The following is a 21,448-nucleotide window of genomic DNA, read 5'->3' as shown; positions in this document are numbered from 1 at the left end:
TCAAACCCTTTGATGCGTACGATAACACAGATGTGTTCAGCACTGGGTGTTGCCTGGAGCGAGCGATAACCGATGTGCTTAGAATGTTTACTGCATCACGTCATCAGATGTTAAAAACCAATCTGCTTGGTGCAGAGCCAGAAGAAGAGGCTTTTCTCCTTCTCATACATGTTTTATCTCCAGTGATGTCCACTTCTGCAGTTTTCATTGAAGGGAATGCTGAAATGAATTCCAGCATGCTTTTTTAAATAGCAGAACATGAGTATTATTGGCCCAAAACCTTAAAAATATAAGATGCAAGATTTGAATCTTGATGAACATATTGGTAAATCACTTCTTGCAATTTAAAACAGACATCTCATATTCGACTCATCAATTCCTTAAACATTACAACAGCACACAGTACTCCACCTTAAAAATATTGCTAAATTATGACAAGTTTAATGCTTTACATGGCTAAACGTTTATTTTATGCCTGCATGATTCACTGCTATTACTGTAACCCATTACACTCTTAACCCAAACTAGTTGACTTTAATAGAAAACTCTAAAGAAACTTGTTGCCTTAAACCGCTTATGTATTTACACCAGGTGAAACTAAACAGCCCTACTTGAATCAACTTAGAACCTTTACACTATTATTGGACTCACGGTAAAATGTTAATTCAAGTAGGGCTGTGTAGTTGTATCTTGTATAAAATGTAAAAGGTTTAAGGCAATGGGTTTCTATACTATTTTCTAGTAAAGTCAGCTAGTTTGGGTTAAAGGGATAGTTCACTATTTACTCTCTGTAAACCTTTTTTATAAAACTTGCGAGTTTCTTTATTGTGTTGAACACAAAGGGAGTTTTTTTTTAAGAAAGCTGAAAACCTGAAACCATTCACATCTAATGTAGGAAAAAACAAATGCTCTGGAAGTCAATGTTTACAGGTTTTCATATTCCATATTTCTGTTTTTGTGTGTGTTTAACTGATGAAAGCAAGTCAGACGCATTTGGAACAAGTGAAGGACGAGTCGTTAATTACAGAATTTTCAGTTCATTTTCATCTCTTTAAGAGTATACTGAAAGAAATGTCCTGCTCAATGTAGCTAATTCAGCTAAGTGTGTAGCCCCTTGGGTACTTAAAGAGAAATCAAAACAATGATCATGTCAGTCCCAGCTTAATAATACGTTTTTAAGGAATATTCTTATTCAAAGGTTTCATCCTAATCAGCTCAGACCTCATTTTATTTTTACAGATTTTAATTCACAGGAATGAGAAAAAATACATTTCTTATCCAATTCTCCCCAAAATCAAAGAGCTTCAGTTTAAAATGATTAATGATGTGTATCCATCAAAGAATTCCTGAGATTTGATACTGAGGAGAACTCTTGTTAAGGTTGTGACAGTGATATCGAAACCACTGAGCATATTTTCTACAATTGTATATACTCAGAGTTATTTTAGGCTGATGTACATGACAGAATGTCTCATGTCAATATCCACGTTAACCCTTTTTGCTATAAACAAGTTAAATTTGGTGTAACTAAAGAAAATTGTACACAGCATTACCTGCTTTGCCAAATTCTTCATTCATAAATGCAGGTTTTTGAAGTCAAAAGTCTGCCCCTCCAATCCCACCAACATTGCTGGTTAGTAGCAGTCAGATATATATTAGTGCTGTCAAAACTAGTGTGTTAACGCATGCGATTAATTTGAAATATTTAACGTGTTAAAAAAAATTCACGCAGTTGCAATTTCTTTTTTTTTTTGCTCTTCAGTATTTGGACTCTCAGTAGTGATTATTAAACCACACTGAACTGAGCTCAACTGAACTGAACTTAAACACTACAAACTGAACTACACTGTTCCTATTTACTATAACCTTTTATGTGAAGCTGCTTTGACACAATCTACATTGTATAAGCGCTATACAAATAAAGGTGAATTGAATTGAATTAAATTTTTTTATTTCCTGTTGTGGCCGACGTGTGTTCAACATACAAAGAAATATGGATAAGACCAAGAAAGCTCATTTAGAAGGAAAGTTTCAGTATAAAACAATTAATGTCGCATTACCAGGCTATCCAGCGTTTCCTCTGGAGTTTCATCTGAGGGGGGTGAATTTTTTATAAACCAATATAAAACAAACAAAAGCTAGCTATAACAATGTAGGTATATACAATACATAAATCAAACCGTTAGGCCAAATATAAATTTCATTTTACAAAGGCCTGTCAGAAAAAAAGATTTTAGATATTTACTAAAAACAATAAACACCGGGGGAGGTTTGAAATACTACTTATAAAGTATTTAAATATGATGATATTAATCAAATCGTGCAAACAGAGCATTTTATGGGTGAGTGAAAGCAGAAATAGGCAGCCTTTTATTCTGTCCTGCGCAGCGCCTCTTGACAAACGCATCGGGGAAAACTGCAAATATAAAATGTGTTCTGTGTCCTCAAACAAGTGTTTATGTTTTTATATGACGTGGTAAAATTTAAAAATGAAATTTTAAATACATGAAGAGCTTTATTAGTGAAAAGCTGCTGAGCGCAACAAAATATAGGCTATATTTTATTACTTGCTCTTATGTGCTGAAATACTTAACACTTTCCTTTACTTAAGATCACAGAATAATATGCAACATCCTAAAATAAAGGGGAATTTATTGTGTCATATAGCCTATAGGGAAAAATGAATGCTTCAGGGCTCTGTGGAGCATTTGGGCTGAATGTTTGACAGCGTATATCTAAATGAGGATGTTATAAAATACATTTTCTACAGAGTTATTAACAGAATTTCTGTTGTGTTATATTATGGATGGTGTGCTCAATGCGCTGACGAGACCACTTGATTTTTCAATGCCAACAGTCGGTCGGTGAGTAAATGAATATGATGAATAATAACACACAGTATAGACATATAATGTACTGCTGTACAGTATCGTGTCGTTTGCTTGTTTCGGTTGTCTTTATTTTAATGCTCTTGTGATAATGCGATGGTGTGCTTTATCTGCCTGATTACCGCTGAAGTGGGCGAGTTGTGTGACGTTTGATTCGGGGGACTTTCTGGGAGTGGGATTTGCGTGATGTGCTGCGAGCTACTAGCCCGACAGTGGAAACTCGACATGATTTCGGCCTCACTGCTCTACCTCCCGAGCGATTGGCTCAGCCCGGTCCAATAAAAGCCCTGGCTCACACTGGCCCGACAGTGGATATGCGGCTAATGGACTGGCTTCACGACAACTCTGTGAATGTCCTTGAGTGGCCCAGCCAGAGCCCGGACCTAAATCCTATTGAACATCTCTGGAGAGATCTGAAAATGGCTGTACACCTTCAATTCCCATCCAACCTGATAGAGCTTGAGAGGTACTGCAAAGAGGAATGGGCAAAATTTTCAAAGACAGGTGTGCCAAGCTTGTGGCATCGGATTTAAAAAGACTCGAGGCTGTAATTGTGAAAGGTGCTTCTTCAAGACGAAGGTAACTGAGGTAAAAACTCTGGGTATTTACAGTGAGTTAGGATTCATCTGATTGGTGAATCATGTGTTAGCTAATGCAGAATTATGCAACTAATGCAGCTAATGCATGTGATCCTCTTGAAAGTAGTTTATAATTAAACTTCTCGTAAATGAACAGCCAAACTACATGAACAAGCTGCTGTTTTAAATATACTCATGTTTGTGTGGACAAGGCCTCATTTTTGAGGACTCTGATCTCCATTGTGAAGCTTCATGTGAGTGCTGAGGCTGCTTTTATGTTTAAAGCCCTTTCCACACTCACTGCATCTAAAACGCTCTCCTGAGTGAATCATCATGTGGCTCTTAATGGAGTCTTTTATGTGTGAGACTCTTTCCACACTGATCACAAGTGAACACTATGGTTCCAGTGTGACCATTCATGTGGTTCATGAGGCTAGATTTGGATGTGAAGCTCTTTCCACACTGAGCACATGCAAACGGCTTCTCTCTGGCGTGACTTATCATGTGGTGTTTGAGTGAGCTGTTATATGGGAAACTTTTACCACACTCTGTGCATGTGTAAGGTTTTTCTCCAGTGTGAATCCTCATGTGGGTGTGAAGGTTTTGTTTTTGAGAAAAACTTTTCCCACACTGTGTGCAAGTAAAACTTCTCTCTCCAGTGTGTGTTCTCATGTGGACTTCAAGGGTGCCATTTAGATTAAAACTCTTTCCACACTGAGGGCAAGAGTAAGGCTTCTCCCCAGTGTGAATTCTCATGTGCGCTGCCAAGTTTCCTGCATGATAGAAGCTTTTTCCACATTGTTGGCATGTGTACGGCCTCTCCCCAGTGTGAACTCTCATGTGCGCTGCAAAGTTTCCTGCATGACAGAAGCTTTTTCCACACTCTTGGCATGTGAACTTTCCAGTGGGAATTCTCATGTAGGTTTTACACCTAGATTTAGATTTCCATGGTCTTCTGTGTGATGAAGTCTTTTTAGTCTGTGTGAGTTTTTCATCAGTCGTTATTTCTTGGGGTTTCTTAAACTGTTGTTTCTCTTTCACTTCGTTCCATTGATGAGTCTCCTCTTTCAGCACCATCAGGTCTTTAAAAAAAAAAGTGAACTTTAGTATGAAGGCACAAAGAGACAAGCATGAAATAAATGTTTCACCCAAAAATGAAAAAGTCTTTGGTGTTCCCAGAATGTGTCTGAGGTTTCGACTCAAAATCAGATCATATACCTTGCAGAAGATTTAATTTTGGGGGTCAGAGGAAAACCAAGCTCTTTTTGTGCCTGTGGCTTTTAATGCAAATGATCAAATGCACTCGCTCAAGATTACTCGTGTTGTGTTCCCTCATGTGTATCTTCCACTGGATTTAAACATTTGTAACTTGCTTTGAAGACCCGATTGAGACAAATCTTGCATGTTCACAGCAAGTACGCATAATTCACACTTATATTAATAAGTAAGCATTATTGTATTTTAATTATGCAAATGTTTCCCTGTACTGGGTTGCAGCTGGAAGAGCATCCGCTGTTTAAAACATATGCTGGATAAGTTGGTGATTCATTCCGCTGTGGTGACCGCTGATAATTAAAGGGACTAAGCTGAAGAAAAATGAATGAATGAACTTATGCAAATGCTTAATGCCACGTTTGCTGTAAACTGGAGTGATGAGGAGATGGCAAGATGACACACTTTGCTACTTTGCTTTCATTCATTTGTACTTTTGTCTTTGTTTTCTTGCCTTTGTGCATGTCCTGAGGCTTAGCTGAAGACCTACGTGATGACATTTTATATACCTGACAAGATGCAGAAATGCCATCAAAAAAGGCATCTTTGGATATCTTCTCTGCTGAAGATACTGTGTCCTAAAAAACTTAAAACATAAAAAAACACCTTACATATACCATTTGGCGGTTTTATACATTGAAAGTGGATTTCGTCCCATGCCTAAGCAGCATAACACTGTTTTTAAGATCTAAAAATTAATTCTTTAAATAAAGTCAAGCAAATAGATTCCAATGGCGGCGCCTGCTGGTACGTGAAGAATATGGTCAATACTGACGAACTTTACACTCAAATGTTTGCATATCATCAGCATGCTGTAATCCATTTCTTAAGCAGCAAAAGTCATTTTTAGACTAGTTTGTTGGCCAGTTTTAGTCAGTGCAATGCTAAACGTTATTGTTCCACTATAATTTGTTCATTTTGTCTCACGTCGCCCCACAACATCATCATATAGTTTAGAATACTGTACAATGTTTTAGAATAATTAATTATTGTAGTGTCCATTTCATTCAGCATATTTAATATTGGGGGCATCCACGCTTTCTGACATACTTTAAACCAGGGTTTCTGCAGGTGTCCCCAAGTTCAATTTAAGACTTTAAGACATTTAAAGACTATTATGAGCGAATTTTTAGACTAATAAATGGATAAAGGCTAAGGAATTTTCAAATGGCCCAGATGGAAAAGATTTTTATTTGCCCAATCAAAAAATATAATTTAATTATACATTTATAAATGAATAAAAATATATATATATTTTAGATATTTCTTAGCAAAAGATTTTAAATTGTGTGTGATAACAAGCAAGCTTTACTTGTATCCATACACTTTTTTCCTGAATAAACTTTCTTTAAAAAAATAATAAAAAATGAACAAATGTTTTAAATGTTTTAAAAATTATAATAAACTAAATCTATGCACAACAATCTGCCCAGGTTGATGTCCTCAGCAGAAAATACATGGAGCACATTTAAACAAATGTTATTGTAAGGAATATAAGTTAAAATGACCTTTTTGAATGAAAAGTTTAAAGTTTTATTAAGATGGATTGTTGGTTATTGTATGGGTTTTGGACAGATTGGGTAGCAAAACATGAACAAAGGAAAATGAAGACTTGTTTAAAAAGATTTAAGACCTACAACACAATATTTCAGTAAATTTAAGACTTTTTAAGGCCTAAAATTTAGATTTTGGAATTTAAGACATTTTAAGACCCTGCGGAAACCCTGTTTAAACACAATAGCCCTGGTAATTAGTTATTATAATAATGATGTACTTCTGACTCAGATACTATCTGTGAGAACTAGTAACAACTACTAGAAACTAGTTTAAACCCATAAAGAAGTTGGAATTGTGATCAACGTGACATATGTAAATGGAAAGTACTAAGCCAACACTATCACTGTAATAGCAGATATAATTTATTGTTTTTATTTATTTTATATAGTGCCAGTGCTTAAGAGCAGGAGAACAAGAAAACAAGAAAAGCAATAACCTTAAGAAGGTAGAGAAAATGGGAGACTAATAATACATAAAAGAATGACAAAAAACATGAAACCAAGTGACGAAAGAAACTCATTCCTGTCTTTCAATGAGTGCTTATGTGCATTTAGGAGAACTAGGCAGCACACTCAGAGCTGCAAGATGGATTTAATTTAGTATTCTTATTATTAAAATATATCTGAATGAGGATCAAATGACTGAGTTGGTCTTTGAGAATGAAAATCAACCTGTTTGTTCCTGCAGATCTTCATGTTTGACTCTGAATGTTTCTTCAATCTTCACATCTTCACTCTCCTCTTTAATAAACGCCATCTTTATAACAGTGTGGAGATCAGTCGCTTCAGGAGTCTCTGTGTTTGGACACTTTATCCTGTTTAAAATAAACAAAACAATAAAAATATCCTGTTTAAATAAATAAAACAATGAACAGAAACTAAATAACTTCTCTTCAACACTTGCTTCAACAGTTTCTTTATATGAGAGTAATTAACAAAAATAAATCAGGTAAAGGTTTCATTAAAACACTTATTACACACTTTTTTGTTACTTTATTCAAACAATAGCTCTCGGTTACTGAGAATAAATAAGTACTACGTTGTATAAATGGGTTAAAATAATATTTCCAACAGCAAACTTTAATTAAATCGGTTTATATTTGTAAACGTTTTAAAACAAACCTTTCTCCAGTTGAATCTCAGCGCTGAAACGGCGCCGCCTGATGACGTCACACGCAACGCCAAAATAAAAGTCTTTTGTGTTTAGCTTTTTTTGGCACTTACTGTTGCTGTCATGACTGATTGATACATTACTCCCATGATTTTCATTTTACACTATATCTGCTCTCTTTCTCTCTCTCTCTCTCTCTCTCACACACACACACACACACAAACCTTTAATCTAAACATGTTAAGACAATTTTGAGAAACGTTTTAATCCAGTAATGATGACTTGCATGTCTACAACACATTACTTCCTATTAATATCTGAGTCCAAATCTCATCCTCACAATTAAGACCTCTTTTTTCCTATTTCTACAACTTCATAGGCTTATATAGGGTTTCTTTTTTCACATGAATTGTCGTCTGTGTTCCACGTTTCCTGCCATTCTTTAGCAATATCTTCAGTAATAATATTTAATTTACCTTTATTTAAAGAAGCAGTAAAGGGGTAGTTCACATAAAAATTACAATTCTGTCATTTCCTCATCCTCTACTTGTTCCAAACCTGTTTGAGTTTCTTCTGTTGAATACTAATGAAGAGAATACAGGAGCTAAGACAGCCACTATATGGTTCAACAGTTCCTACTTTGGCTGCTTTTTTCAACAGTTTCTTGCACACAAAAAAACACTCTCTGATTTCATCTGAAGTGTCTTCATTTGTGTTCTGAAGATGAGCAAAGTTGTCAGGGGATTGAAACAACAGGTAGAGGGACAATCGTTCTCGAGTGCCTAGTGTACACTATAACGCACGGCTCCCACCACTGCTTATATACAGCCACATCGCACTGCTTTTTAAATTTATTTTTTTATTGCAATAACAACAGGCCATTACAACAAATAGAAATACAAAAACTGATAGAAGGCCACGTAGCACTGCTACTCGTGTGATATTACTCATATATTCATTCTTTACAGCATAGTCCCTTTATTAATCAGGGGTCGCCATAGTGGAATGAACCGCCAACGTATCCAGCACATGCTTTACGCAGCGGATGCTCTTCCAGCTGCAACCCATTACTGGGAAACATGCATACACACTCATTCACACGCATCGTATGCATACCGCATGTCTATGGGCTTGGGGGAAACCAGAGCACCTGGAGGAAACTCACACGAACATAGGGAGAACATGCAAACTCCACATAAAAATACCTACTGACCCAGTTGAGGCTCGAACCAGCAACCTTCTTGCTGAGAGGCAATAGTGCTACCTACTGCACCACTGTGACGCCTCACATATGTGTAATTATTTGAGGTATTAAACTGGTATTGGTGAAAAACTATGCTTACTAATGGTTATGTTATTTTTAAAATATGTGAAAAGGCACCATTCAGATGTAATGATTGTAATGATCTGGGGAATCAAGCATGTATTGTTATAGACACATTTGCTTATTTGTCTTAAGACATGTAAGGCAGGTCCTGTTTATGTAATATGCTTTAGGCTATCAAGTTGGTATTGGCATGAACAGCTATACCTGTTCACAGGTTTCTTATATGTAAAACGGTCCTATTCAGTTAATGGTCTGGCCTATTAGACAGCTATTAACAAAGATAACTGCACATGATGATGATCCATTTATTTAAATGATTATGTGACACATATTTAAAATTTATTGTTGAAAACAAGTTACAGCAGTAAGTGCAGTTGTTGTTTTATGAGAATCCACCACTGTAATTTCACCATAGTGAAAAAGAAGTCTGAGAAATGCTGTAGTTGGTGTAGGTGGAGCAGGTTAATCACATTAAAAGTTCTGCATTGTGTAGATATGAAAGTGATCTCTTGTCATTGAATTACCCTGTATAGACTGCCTATACAGTAATTTTACTTGTGATGTAATTATTTTCTAATTATAAATATATAGCTACGTGATTTAATAGTGGACTCCAGAAAGGTAAAACCAAAGCTTGAAATCACATCACGTGAGTGCATGAGACCAATAAAAGATCAAAACATGAGCTATATGGAGCAATCGCTCGCTTTTAGCAATGTCTAATCATATTGTTTTATCCCGCCCTTTTTTGCAGCGCCGTACAACAGAATTTTGCAAGGACAAACTCTAGTGTGACCACGGCCTAACTTGCTTTCAGATTAACTATGCCCAGCTGCTATATATATATTTGAGCCTGTCAGACTGGGTGCTTTTAGAAGCTGCTGTGCTGTGGAAGTTTCTGATTAAAAGTTGCTTTCTTGATTTCTTTGTGTTGCTTGATTTGTGCCTGTACCAAAACAGATCTTTCTTGTTGTGAGATCTGTCTTGGTAACCTTTAGTGTGTTGTGTTTTTTGCGCATTGATTCGACAGCATTGATTCCTTTGTCTATTAGGCTAGTTTCAATTGGAATTCAGAATGTCACTATGCAGAGTAAGTGCATTTTCCCTCCTTCTCCTTGTTAAAGATAAAGCTATATAATAGAATTAGTTATATTTCAGATAATATAAAGCAATTATTAGCAACAAAAGACCGATTTCATAATGATTTTAGTGTAAAAGACTTTAATTTGAAGCAAAAAAGATGCTGGAAAACTGGATCAGATATATGGCACTTTACTCACACCTGATTGCCTCTGCAGCTTGTACATAACATTTCACAGCACCTGGAATGAACACAAATGAGTTTGAAGTTACAGTGTTTCTCATCCATTTGTGATTAATGTACAAACAATTATCTACTAAGGCCAAAAGTAGCAAAAAATGGCCAGTATGTGATAGCTTTACTGTGTTAAAAGGAAAAGGTTTTGTCACAGGGTATCTTATATATGCTTTTGTGAATTTTTATGCATATTTGTATGCACAAACACAAGTAATAATTAGAGGGAAAACATCTGTTACATACCAGGTGAATAAGAGGCTCTCGAGAAAGCTGAGGTGCTCACACATGTTCTGTTCAACTAAAAACACTAAAAGGCACAGAAACAAGTTACATATTGATGGTTAAAATCTATAGACACTTTTGGACAGAAATAATTGACCTGTTAAGAGTGTGTTGACAGTCTTACAGAAACCAGTAATGAGCAGCATGTGCTTTAAGAGAAATAAAAGACTCTAAAGTCACATAAAGAACAAGTTCAGTGATAAATAAATAACTAAAACATTGCTAATAGTTAGCTCATGTCAATGTATTGACTGAACTTAACAAATAAAACCTCACTGTGAAGTTTAGAAATGGTTTCTATGAATGATAAATAAATTAAAAACTAAAACCACTGTATAAAAGTATGAGTCTTCTATAACTATTATATAAGTGAATGTAGTTGTGTGTATTGAGACATCGGTGTGGCTTGAGTTTTCAATGCTCATTTGCATCTTTAAACAAAGACTTCAGCCAAGAGACTCTGAGAAGCTTCTACAAAAACAACACACAACTTTTATATTACTTTATAACCAGACTTGGGAAAAATACATTGATATGTGTTTCAAATCAAAATACCCCAGCATAAGTGAATCAACATTAACTACAAAATGCAGCAGCCACAACATGAATCATAATGAAATAAGTTTGAAAATACTACTAAATACTTTTACAGGGAGGCATGTGTAAGAGCTGTTATCAAGCATTTTGCATAATTGCACATTTATTTACATATTTGTTTCATATTTCATTCTTTAGTGATTTAAGGTTATAATATTTTGTATTAATATAGCTGAAGTGTATTTATAAATGTAAATGTGTTGGAAGGTTTAAATGTATTATTTCATTTGTTGTATTTTAAGACATTTAATATAGAAACGTGTCACTTTAAGGAAATGACGTGTAATGTGAGTGACTTGTTTATGAATCGCCGGATAAACGGACGATGAACAGACGCATGTCAATGCTGTGTAAAGTTACATGTTTAAGGAGCTTAAAGTTGCTGCTGTCATAAGTCAAAAAGGACAGTGAAGAAGACTTTATTAAACCAAGGACCCTCTTTTCATGACAAGCGACCAACGAGGTATTTGTTTTGCTTAATGTATTAGATAATCGTGGTTTGTATAATTTCTTATACGTTTGTACTGTGTTCATTTACTAATACAGTTCTCATGGCGTCAGGAGCAAAGCACATTATGGACGACCTTAAATAAACGCCTGTTCTGGAGAAACAACCTGTGTCTGTGTTGTTGTGAAGAGAGTTACAGGCATGAAATGTATTGGCAAAGCGTCCATCAATAGGCCTATACAACAACAGCAAATGAAACATATAAAGATGGTCTAAGTCAACTTATTTTCTCAATACGTCATTATTTCTCTGTAAAACTTGTTTGTAAAGCTGCTGAACTTTCGCTCCCCCACAGTAATGTGTCTTGAGTCTTCACTGCTCCTGCTCATTTGCATCTTTATACCAGCATTAATGGGGGCCAATTGAGTATTATCCAATCACATTCCAGATCCAGTAGTTTGGCAGGGTTGTATCTATATATTCCGGGTTCCTAAAAGAATCTTCATTGGCTTATTTTGCTGAGTGAAGAGAACAACTTGAGGACAAACTACATTTGTAGATTCCTACATTGGGATTATTACCATAAACAACATACAAAGAAAAGTCTACTGAGACCTTTTCTTCATTGAAGACTGAAAAGGTAAGTTGCACATTCTGAATTTACACTCAAATAATATCTGAATGCTAACATTATAATGTATCAAATTTAAATATGTGTGGATGCATTGTTCAATGTTGGATTATGTTTTTTAGTCATTTGTAAAAGCTTCTTTAATACTACTTAATTTTTGTTTGTTTGTTTATTTGGTTGATAAATATTGTTTTTATGCTGGCAAATGGGACTGTAGCCCAAATAAGTTTCAGCCTATTCCATATTTCATGAGAACATGAGCTCCACAAGTCCAGAAAATTAAGCTTTGAAATTCATTGCTTCAGGGACAGATATGGTAATTAAGTGTAAGAGAGATTAAGCCATCCCACATAGTGAAGTCTGCACAGAGGGAAAGTTTGTCCATACTAGAAATAGAGGACCAGATGCAAGAGCCTAAGCAACTCTAGAAATGGTGGACACTGATTTAGCAGGGCTTATAGACCCATTGTTCAAAAATGGTCATAAATATGCATTATCCTTCACAGATGACTAGTTTTTGTATACTTTCTGAAAAACAAAAGTGACACAGTGACCGCTACTGAAAAATTCCTGGCCGATGTAGCTCCATATGGAACGGGTTAAGCGTATCAGGTTCAACAATGGTACAGAATTCACAGAGAGAGTGTCAAATACTAAGTAAAAGTAGAATTAGACATGAGACATCAGCACCATATTCTCCACACCAAAACGGCACTGCTGAAGGTAATTAGAGAACATCATTTGAAATGGCTATAAGTATGATAATAGAGAGTGGGTTACTGAAGACACTGTGGACATTTGCAGTTCACACAGCAGCTATAGTGTTTTAACAACTGCACTAAACAGTCGCCATACTTCATGTTAACCGGCAGACTGCCCGACATTGCTAGAATACAGAAGTGTGGGTTAACATGTTACGCTTACAGAAATGACAAAGCAAAGTTAGGAAAGTTGTATTCGAGGTGTGAGAAGGGCATTTTTGTTGGATTTGACAAGAACAGTCCAGCATACATTGTCAGCTATCCTTTCATCAAGAAAGTCAGAAAGTACAGAAGTACAGAAAGTCAAAGTCAGCTTTATTGTCAATTCAACCACATGTAGAGTACATATAAAGAATCGAAATTATGTTACTCTCAGACCCTAGGTGCCTAACATATAATATTACTACAAAAAGTAGAGTTTTTAAGAAGGAATTTACAATAAATATAATTATACATAAAATGTAATCAAAAAAATTTACATAAATAAAATGTTGTCTAAAAATATACAGTAAAAAATTGTAAACAATACAATACAATAACATTAAGGGCGTATACCAATGAGTGCAAACCAGAGTTGTGCAGATATAGAACAGCAACAAAGATTATTAGAAACACAGATATTAGAAACACAAACTTGTTTAGTTTGTATATGAAGCAAATGCTGAATCAAAGATTCCAGTTGTTGAGGATGATTTTGAGATCAGGAAGAGTCCTGGAGAGTCTAAAGTGCTGAGGTCATTGTAGACAACCCAGTGGAATATGAACCAGAAGTTAGAAGATATCCTGCAAGCTTATAAGCGATTATGCTTGTGGTTTTGAAGGTGATGTGATCAACATTGATTTTTTTATAGACTATACATGTTTAATGTACCACAAATATACCACAAACATACAAAGAGGTGGTGACATCGGTAAATGCAAGTGAATGGGTTAAAGCTATGGATGAAGAAATGCAACCGTTAAAAGAAAATGCAATGTTTACTCTTACCAACCTACCTGAAGGCAAAGATCTAGCGAAATAGTGATGATCTGACAAATACAAAACACGGTATGTTGTCAAAAAATATTGAAAATAATCACTTATTTTCACAAAATGTTGATTACTTGTGTGAAGACTTGTGTGTATGGCTTTTGTGCTTTTATGGAATAGGAGTTGTAAACATATTCAATGGTGTGGACAGATGGGTAGCATTTTGATTATATGCAGTGGGCTACTCTGGCTCTAAATGCCAGGGCTGATTTTTTTATTATTATTATTATTATTTTTTTTGTCTCAGTCCAACAATGGAACCGTTGACCCATAGTGGCTATTTTTTGCCGCTGTATTCTTCAGTATATCTTCATTTGCATTCAACAGAAGAAACTCAAACAGGTTTAGAAAAAGTAGAGGATGAGTAAATGACAGAATTGTAATTTGTATGTGAACTACCCTCCAGTTCTAAGGCATGCCGTTTAAATGCTTAAGCCATTTGTTAACTTGCGATCATACAGCATGGGATTTCTCTGGTCTTTCATTCTCATATCGCAAAATATAGTGCTTTTTTTGTAAAGATTTGTACATTTACTACTAAAACAATCAAATGCTTAAAAATACTTTATGCTGTTTTTTAGTTTTTATTGAATTGTCTTTTGACCATATGATTTTACATAGGCAGATACTGTTGTCTTAAGTAAATAATCTTTAACAAATATTTTTCAACAACAATAAAGGTAACTATACTGGGGCAATTTATGAATAAAAATATAATGCAAAAAATCCTGAATTTATTACGTGAAAAAAGATCATGTACATGTTTTGGAGGTAGTCACGCCTGTATATGTTGCTTTCAGCATAGAATAAATGCATTAGAGTTTTTCTCAGTCACTTTGGCACAACTCTCAGATCAGAATTGAAATTTGCAAAATAGTGAGCCTAAGTGCATATCTCAAAACAACGCATATAATTAGCAAAACACCACAGATTACCTGCAAAAGCCAGTCTCCTGCTCAAAATCCTTAGTTTAGATCTCAAAACTGAATTTCTATGTCGATGAACTTGGCTTCAGAATGACAAATCCTGCTGTCATTGTGTATGGATAAGACAGTCAAATTACTCAGTAGTCATGTTGCCAATATCAGTGCACTCTGGAGGGCTGTTCTGATCTAAACTATGGCAATATTTTTTGGTTTTTGTACAGTAATTTGTTGACGGATCATGTCATTGTGATACAGAAAAGATAAGACAGCACTCCATAGCACAGAGAAAAAACAAAGTAAAAATGTAAACATAGGACAACCTTGTTTTAGACCTTCATTAGAAAAAGCCAAGATTCACCTGGGAGAAATTGACAAATTGTAGACCGATTTAGAACAAAAAGTATAATGGAAATGTGCTTTATGACAAAATTTATGACAACTTGTTCAGCCATTTTGTGTGTGAAGAAATGCCATGAACAAACAATTAAATGCTGTTGGGGGCCAAAATAATAATTTTTGATCAACATGACATCAGCAATTGATAATGTAGGAAACATCAGAGAATTGCACATAATCATTGGCATGGATGTACAAAAGTGTTTGCAACTTATTCATAATGAGAAACTGCTTTTGTTATGTGCACAAGTGACAATGATGATCTGAAGATTGAAGAAGGATGTAGCAAGGTTCTTTGTAAGGGAAGAAGAAGACAGGGTCGGCGTTAAGGTACGTAATACGATTTATTTGTATTCTGTCACACGGTTCAGCACAAGCTCCCCAATGTGGTGGCTGTTGCTGGGTTCTCTCTCTCTCTCCCGACTGGTCTCTCTCTCGTCCCTTAAGAAGGCGTCTCTCCGGCCCAATCACTAGAGAAAGCAGGTGTTATTAATTATTTCTGATTGGGCTACTGACCAGCCGCCGGTGTCTCCACTCTCTCTCTCCCCCTTTCGGGTGTTCGGCCACGCTCTCACCACCACAAAGGAGTTTTGAGAATTTCAATTCTGATCTGAGAAATGCACCAGTGACTGAGAAAACTGTTACAGAATTATTGTTTATTCATTAAATAAAATAACCACAACACCTGAAAAAACACACACACACTAAAATAGCGGGTTATGTAAAGAGCTGCTCTTGAAGAAATAAGCAGCTTTAGCCTAATGCAAAACAAACAAAAAAAAATTGTTTGCACTTTGCAGTCAAGTTTGATTAAGAAATTATTTTTAGCAAAAGAAAACAAATTCAAACCTATTTTGGACGAATTCAGTGTAAAATGCAAGACATTATTCATAAAGATAGACAGCCCTACAGAATTATTTTTAAAGTATCAACATGAATGGCAGCTGATGTTTTTGATCTAACATCTGAAAAATTACATGCTGAACGCTGTGAGTTTGTGTCAGGATGATGAATACATGGGCCACCTTTTTGAGCAATGTTTGTCACGCTATATTGCAGGGTGTGATGCTTCTTGGCTACTTTCATTAATTTGGCCACAAACATTTTACATAAAAACTGGAAATGTCAGTTAATATTATTGTATCAATAAGATGTGAGGTCTAGTTACCTACCTATCCTCACTCACTATCCTTCAGATTCATCCCTGATTTATCAGAGGTCGCCACAGCAGAATGAATCGCCCATCATTCCAGCATCTGTTTTACACAGCAGATACCCTTCCATCTGCGACCCAGTACTGAGAAACACCCATACACACTCACATTCACCCACAGACTTATACACTACTGCCAATTTAGTCACCTATGATTCCCCTATACCCAACCCAGTCTCACGGCAGTTCGTGAAATAGTCACGAAATTTAATCTATTGATTCGTGTTCATGGGCACGAATTTCCCTCTTTTTTCGTGTCACCTTGCACGAATTTCCATCCAATGTATTTCAATAGGAAATCATTTTCGTGTCTCTAGCACGACTTATTTTGCTATAGGGTACCTGATGCTGCGCTTTTTAAAAAATATTTTTATTAATATTATTATAACACAGGGTACCAGACGCAGTATTACGATATTATTACAGCCACGGGGTACCAGACGCAGATTTTAATTATTATTGTTGACACCAGGGTACAGACGCAGTATTTTAATTATTATTGTTGACATATGGTACCAGACGCAGTATTTTAATTATTATTGTTGACACAGGGTTACCAGACGCCGTTTTTTTATTATTATATAGTGTACTAGTTTTTCTAAACCGACGCAGAAGGAATTCCATTGCTTTCAATGGGTTGCCTCAGGCGTCATACGGAGAACGTTCAAAGCCATCAAAAGATGTCAACGCAATATTTTAACCCTGGTTAAACGTCTATTATAACAGTTTTTTTTAAATATGTGGATTTTTTGTTTTGTTCATGAAAAAGCGTCTGTAAAGAGGGTCGAGACAACTGTAAATGAGAATATACATCGGTCAACGTGACTTCTATTCAACAGTGAGTTTAACATCGCTCAGCTATTGGTCAAAATGCATCACCGATGAGTTCAACTGTGCAGCAATATGTGGTAGGTGTAATGCTACAAAATGTATTTTTTAATTTTTATTGGAGATTAGTTGGTATTTATAAATATGTTATCATTTACTTTATATTTAATGAGTGAAATTATATTCAATTGCCCAGTTTAGGGTAAGTATGCCTAATAAAAACTGATTTAATTTGTTGTTTTTTAACTTAAAAAATATTACATTTAAAGTACTAAGTTTTACAAAATATTTTTAGCTGATCTTTGTATTATTAAATTATTCATTGAAGTTGGGGTCATAGTACGTCGAGATCTATATATTTTTTACAGTCTATGGTCGCAATCCCAAGGTTCATTGCGATCCCAAGGTCCACTGCGGTTTTCCACGCGGTAAGTAAAAGTAAACAAATAAAGACGATTTGGTTGATTTAGATATAGGGGTTTGTTTAGAACTTTTATAAAAGCAGGGAAGTTATCTCCTGATGCATTAAATGACTGCAGACTGATATAAATAAAGCATGTACTGCAAACTAGCGATGTTATCTAATTACATCCAAGTTAATTTATAAAAAATATTTTCCCCATATATAGTCGTGCATAGCTCAGAACAATATAGTTGTCATTTGAAGATGAGGAGCAGTGGTTACCAGATTGTTGTTTATCCACAATAGTAATCGTCCAAAATCTAAATAAATTATGCAATATGCAATAATATTACCTACTAATAATACAATTGTATTCATAACTACATCAATATTAAAGCAATCAAGTGTTTCCTTAAGTTCAAAAGGCTACATTGTAACTGCAATTATTTTTCATGCCTTAAAAACAGACACACACAACAAACAACATTATATATAATGCCCCCCTTTGATTTTTTTTCTTTTATGAATATTTCCCAAATGATGTTTAACAGGCAAGGAAATTTTCACAGTTATGTCTGATAATATTTTTTCTTCTGGGGAAAGTCTTATTTGGTTTTATTTCGGCTAGAATAAAGCAATTTAAATTTTTGTTAAAAACCATTTGTCAACCTCTTAGGGCTTAGTGGCCACATACATGGACAGCACATTTTAGCTGTTATGTCTTATGTTTAATATTTTGTTACAGACATACAGTGGTCATACTGCAACTGTTTTGCAGCATATGAAATGTTCCCAAACACTATTTTAACTGTCCAAAAATGGCAAAAAAATGTTTTTACTGATAGTCAAGCATGTTCAAAAAATATGTGTGTATGTGTTATTAATGCATTACAAAAGGCAAGAAAAAAACTGCTGTGTTCAGGCAGAAATAAAGAGTTTTTCATTCTATTACACAAAGGTGACTTTATTGTGGTTTTATATAAATTCTGGACATATTCCACATATATGGACTACTTTTCTCTAAAGTACATCATTTCAAAAAGTTGGTACTTAGGTTTTCTTCTAATCAGGTTCCAATAAGCCAAAATAAAAAAAATAAAATAAAGAGAAATAAAAAATGCGTGTACAAAAAAACCAGCCTTGGGCCTTAAGAGGTTAAGGTCACAAATTTTTAGCCACTTTAAGCTATATTTTTTCGATAGTCTACAGAACAAACCATCATTATACAAAAACTTGCCTAATTACCCTAACCTGCCTAGTTAACCTAATTAAGCCTTTAAATGTCACTGCAGCTGTATAGAAGTGTCTTGAAGAATATCTAGTCTAATATTATTACTGTCATCATGACAAAGAGAAAATAAATCAGTTATTAGAGATGAGTTATTAAAACTATTATGATTAGAAATGTGTTGAGAAAATCTGCTCTCCTGTAATAAACAGAAATTGGGGGTAAAAATAATCAGGGGGGCTATAATTCTGACTTTCAACTGTATATATGTGTGGTGTTTGTTGTGTGTGTTGTGTGAGTGAGGTGAGTGAGTGAGTGATGTAGTGAGTGAGTGAGTGAGTGAGTAGTGAGTGATGTGAGTGAGTGTGTGAGGAGGTGACCTGAGTGAGTGAGATAAGCCTGTTGAGAAAAGAAGGCTGGAAAATTGCAGGGCATGTAATTGATTATGCCCTTATTACAGTAGGTACAAATGCAACTTTTCATTATTCAAAGCATAACATAAGCTCAAGTTTAACATAACTGGATGTATTTCACATAATATCATACACTATTACCAGGTATAATTTGGCCTTTAAACAATTTATTAATAAAAGAAAGAATCTATCATCTCTAAATTGTGGTAAAGAGACGCAACAAGCTGTCAAATACTTCTCAAATATTATGTTAGTCATGATGTTAATGGTAAAACTCAAGGATTACCTTGCCACCTTCTCAGAAATTTACCATTGATCATATGTATTACAAGAGGCAGGGGTTTTTTAATGCAAGAAATGCTTTTTTAAATCATAATCTTAAACAGATTAAGGCTAATTTGGACTACACTTAAATTAACATTACAATTGCTTAAAGCAGTACTGATGTATCTAGTAGTTTAGTGGGTTTAACTAATGTCACATCTGTTTTATATTCATTTCAGATGCAGAACCTTTAGACACTGGATTAATGTTCTGGATTAAGTCCAATGATTTATTGGAAAACAGTAGAGAAATCTGCAAATAAGTGGGTTGCAGACATAATTATTTATCTGTCTTCCATACATGTAGCAAAAGAAATGCAGAGGCCATATGAATTCATCTTGACTAAGGGTAAGGTTTTTCAGAATGAATCATTATTTAAAATTATTGTATTTTCTTCTTTGTTATATGTGCAGGATTGGAAAAGAATGTACTTTCTTTTAATAAAGAACTCTTCACCAGCACTGCATCTGAACAGTCACAACCTCACAGAGCAGCACAACCACCCCACTCAGGATCAGTGTTATGGGTGCCATTTTGAAGCTGGAACCTCATCTTGTGTACAGAAAAAGTAGAGTTGAAATTTCACTGGTTGTCTTGTATTGTGTGGTAAGTCATAGTTTTATTATTTGTTTAATTTCATGCAACACTAAGTAGATCCATTCTGTGCCAATATGATATATGAGGCATAAATAGGACTGATCTGATCATTGTTTTGATTTCTAATTAAGTACTCAAGGGGCTACACATGTAGCTGAAGTTAGCATCATTGAGTAGGGACATTTCTTTCAGTATACTCTTAAAGAGATAGTTCACCCAAAAATGAAATGAAAACTCTGTCATTAATGGACTCATCCTTCACTTGTTCCAAATGTGTCTGAAGTTGCTTTCTTCAGTATAAACACAAAACAATATAGATTTTAAGAAAGATGAAATCTGTAACATTGACTTCCATAGTATATTTTTTACTCCTATGTATGGTCAAGGTTTCAGGTTTTCAGCTTTCTTTCAAAAAACTATCCTTCAGTTCCACACAAAGAACTTGGAAGTTTTATAATAAAGGTTTTACAACCACTTGAGGGAGAGTAAGTAGTGAACTATTCCTTTAACCAATCTAGTTGACTTTACTAGAACATTGTATAGAAAATCATTGCCTTAAACCCCTTACATTATATGCAAGATAAAACTTAACAGCCCTACTTAAATTAAAATGTTACTGTAAGTCCAATAAGATTGTAAATGTTGTAAGTTAATTCAAGTATGGCTGTTTAGTTTCACCTTGTATAAAAAACACAAGTGGTTTAAGGCAACAGGTTTCTATGCAGTTTTCTAATAAAGTCAATTAGGTTGGGGCTAAGACTGTATGGGTTACAGTAATAGCAGTGAATCATGCAGCTATAACATAAATGTTTAGCCATGTAAAGTAATAAACTTGTCATAATTTAGCAATATTATTAGGGTGGAGCACTGTATGCTGTTGTAGTTTTCATATAATGATGAGTCAAAGAGTGGTGTTTTAAAATAGCAAGAAGTGATCAGTGCAGTCACTATCTTCATCTCTGAGTCTGTAGGACTGTCAGATCTGCTTGGGATACATGAAAACATGCTGAAAATGTTAAACTTATTCAAGCAGTTAATTCAAGAGTGCCAGATTTAATGACACTTTACAGATATAAATAATATATCACTGAACTTTCTAAATGAAACCTAACAATCATCTTGATTCTTTGTTCTTTAATGATAGTGTGCACTTCTGATACTTTACAGTGGCAAAACCTGGGATAACACATGGGAGCCTTCCAGGAATTCCCGACATTTTAACCCCAAGTCTCCTCATGCCAACCGGTTTGCAATATGACAGTCTAGTCACCATAAACACCTGGACTCGCCAAGCACACATTGGTTCTCAGTGTTTTGTAAA

At 35.0% G+C, this 21,448-nt stretch overlaps 1 protein-coding gene, 1 long non-coding RNA gene and 1 pseudogene across 2 annotated transcripts in view; 2 read left to right on the top strand and 1 right to left on the bottom strand.

The window, feature by feature from the left end:
- LOC130223487 (gastrula zinc finger protein XlCGF57.1-like) overlaps positions 1–21,448 on the top strand; it is a 150,727-nt gene that overhangs the window by 115,135 nt on the left and 14,144 nt on the right. The gene's annotated exons all lie outside the window — the stretch shown is intronic.
- LOC130222366 (gastrula zinc finger protein XlCGF8.2DB-like) lies at positions 974–7,061 on the bottom strand (annotated as a pseudogene).
- Positions 17,128–19,744, top strand: LOC130222417 (uncharacterized). Its single transcript, XR_008836450.1, has 3 exons — positions 17,128–17,172; positions 17,531–17,590; positions 19,710–19,744. It is a non-coding gene; the product is annotated as an uncharacterized LOC130222417 (long non-coding RNA).

The sequence above is a fragment of the Danio aesculapii genome, chromosome 4 (genome assembly GCF_903798145.1).
Source record: "Danio aesculapii chromosome 4, fDanAes4.1, whole genome shotgun sequence".
NCBI classification, from domain to species: domain Eukaryota; kingdom Metazoa; phylum Chordata; class Actinopteri; order Cypriniformes; family Danionidae; genus Danio; species Danio aesculapii.
This window is presented reverse-complemented; position numbering and strand designations above follow the sequence as displayed.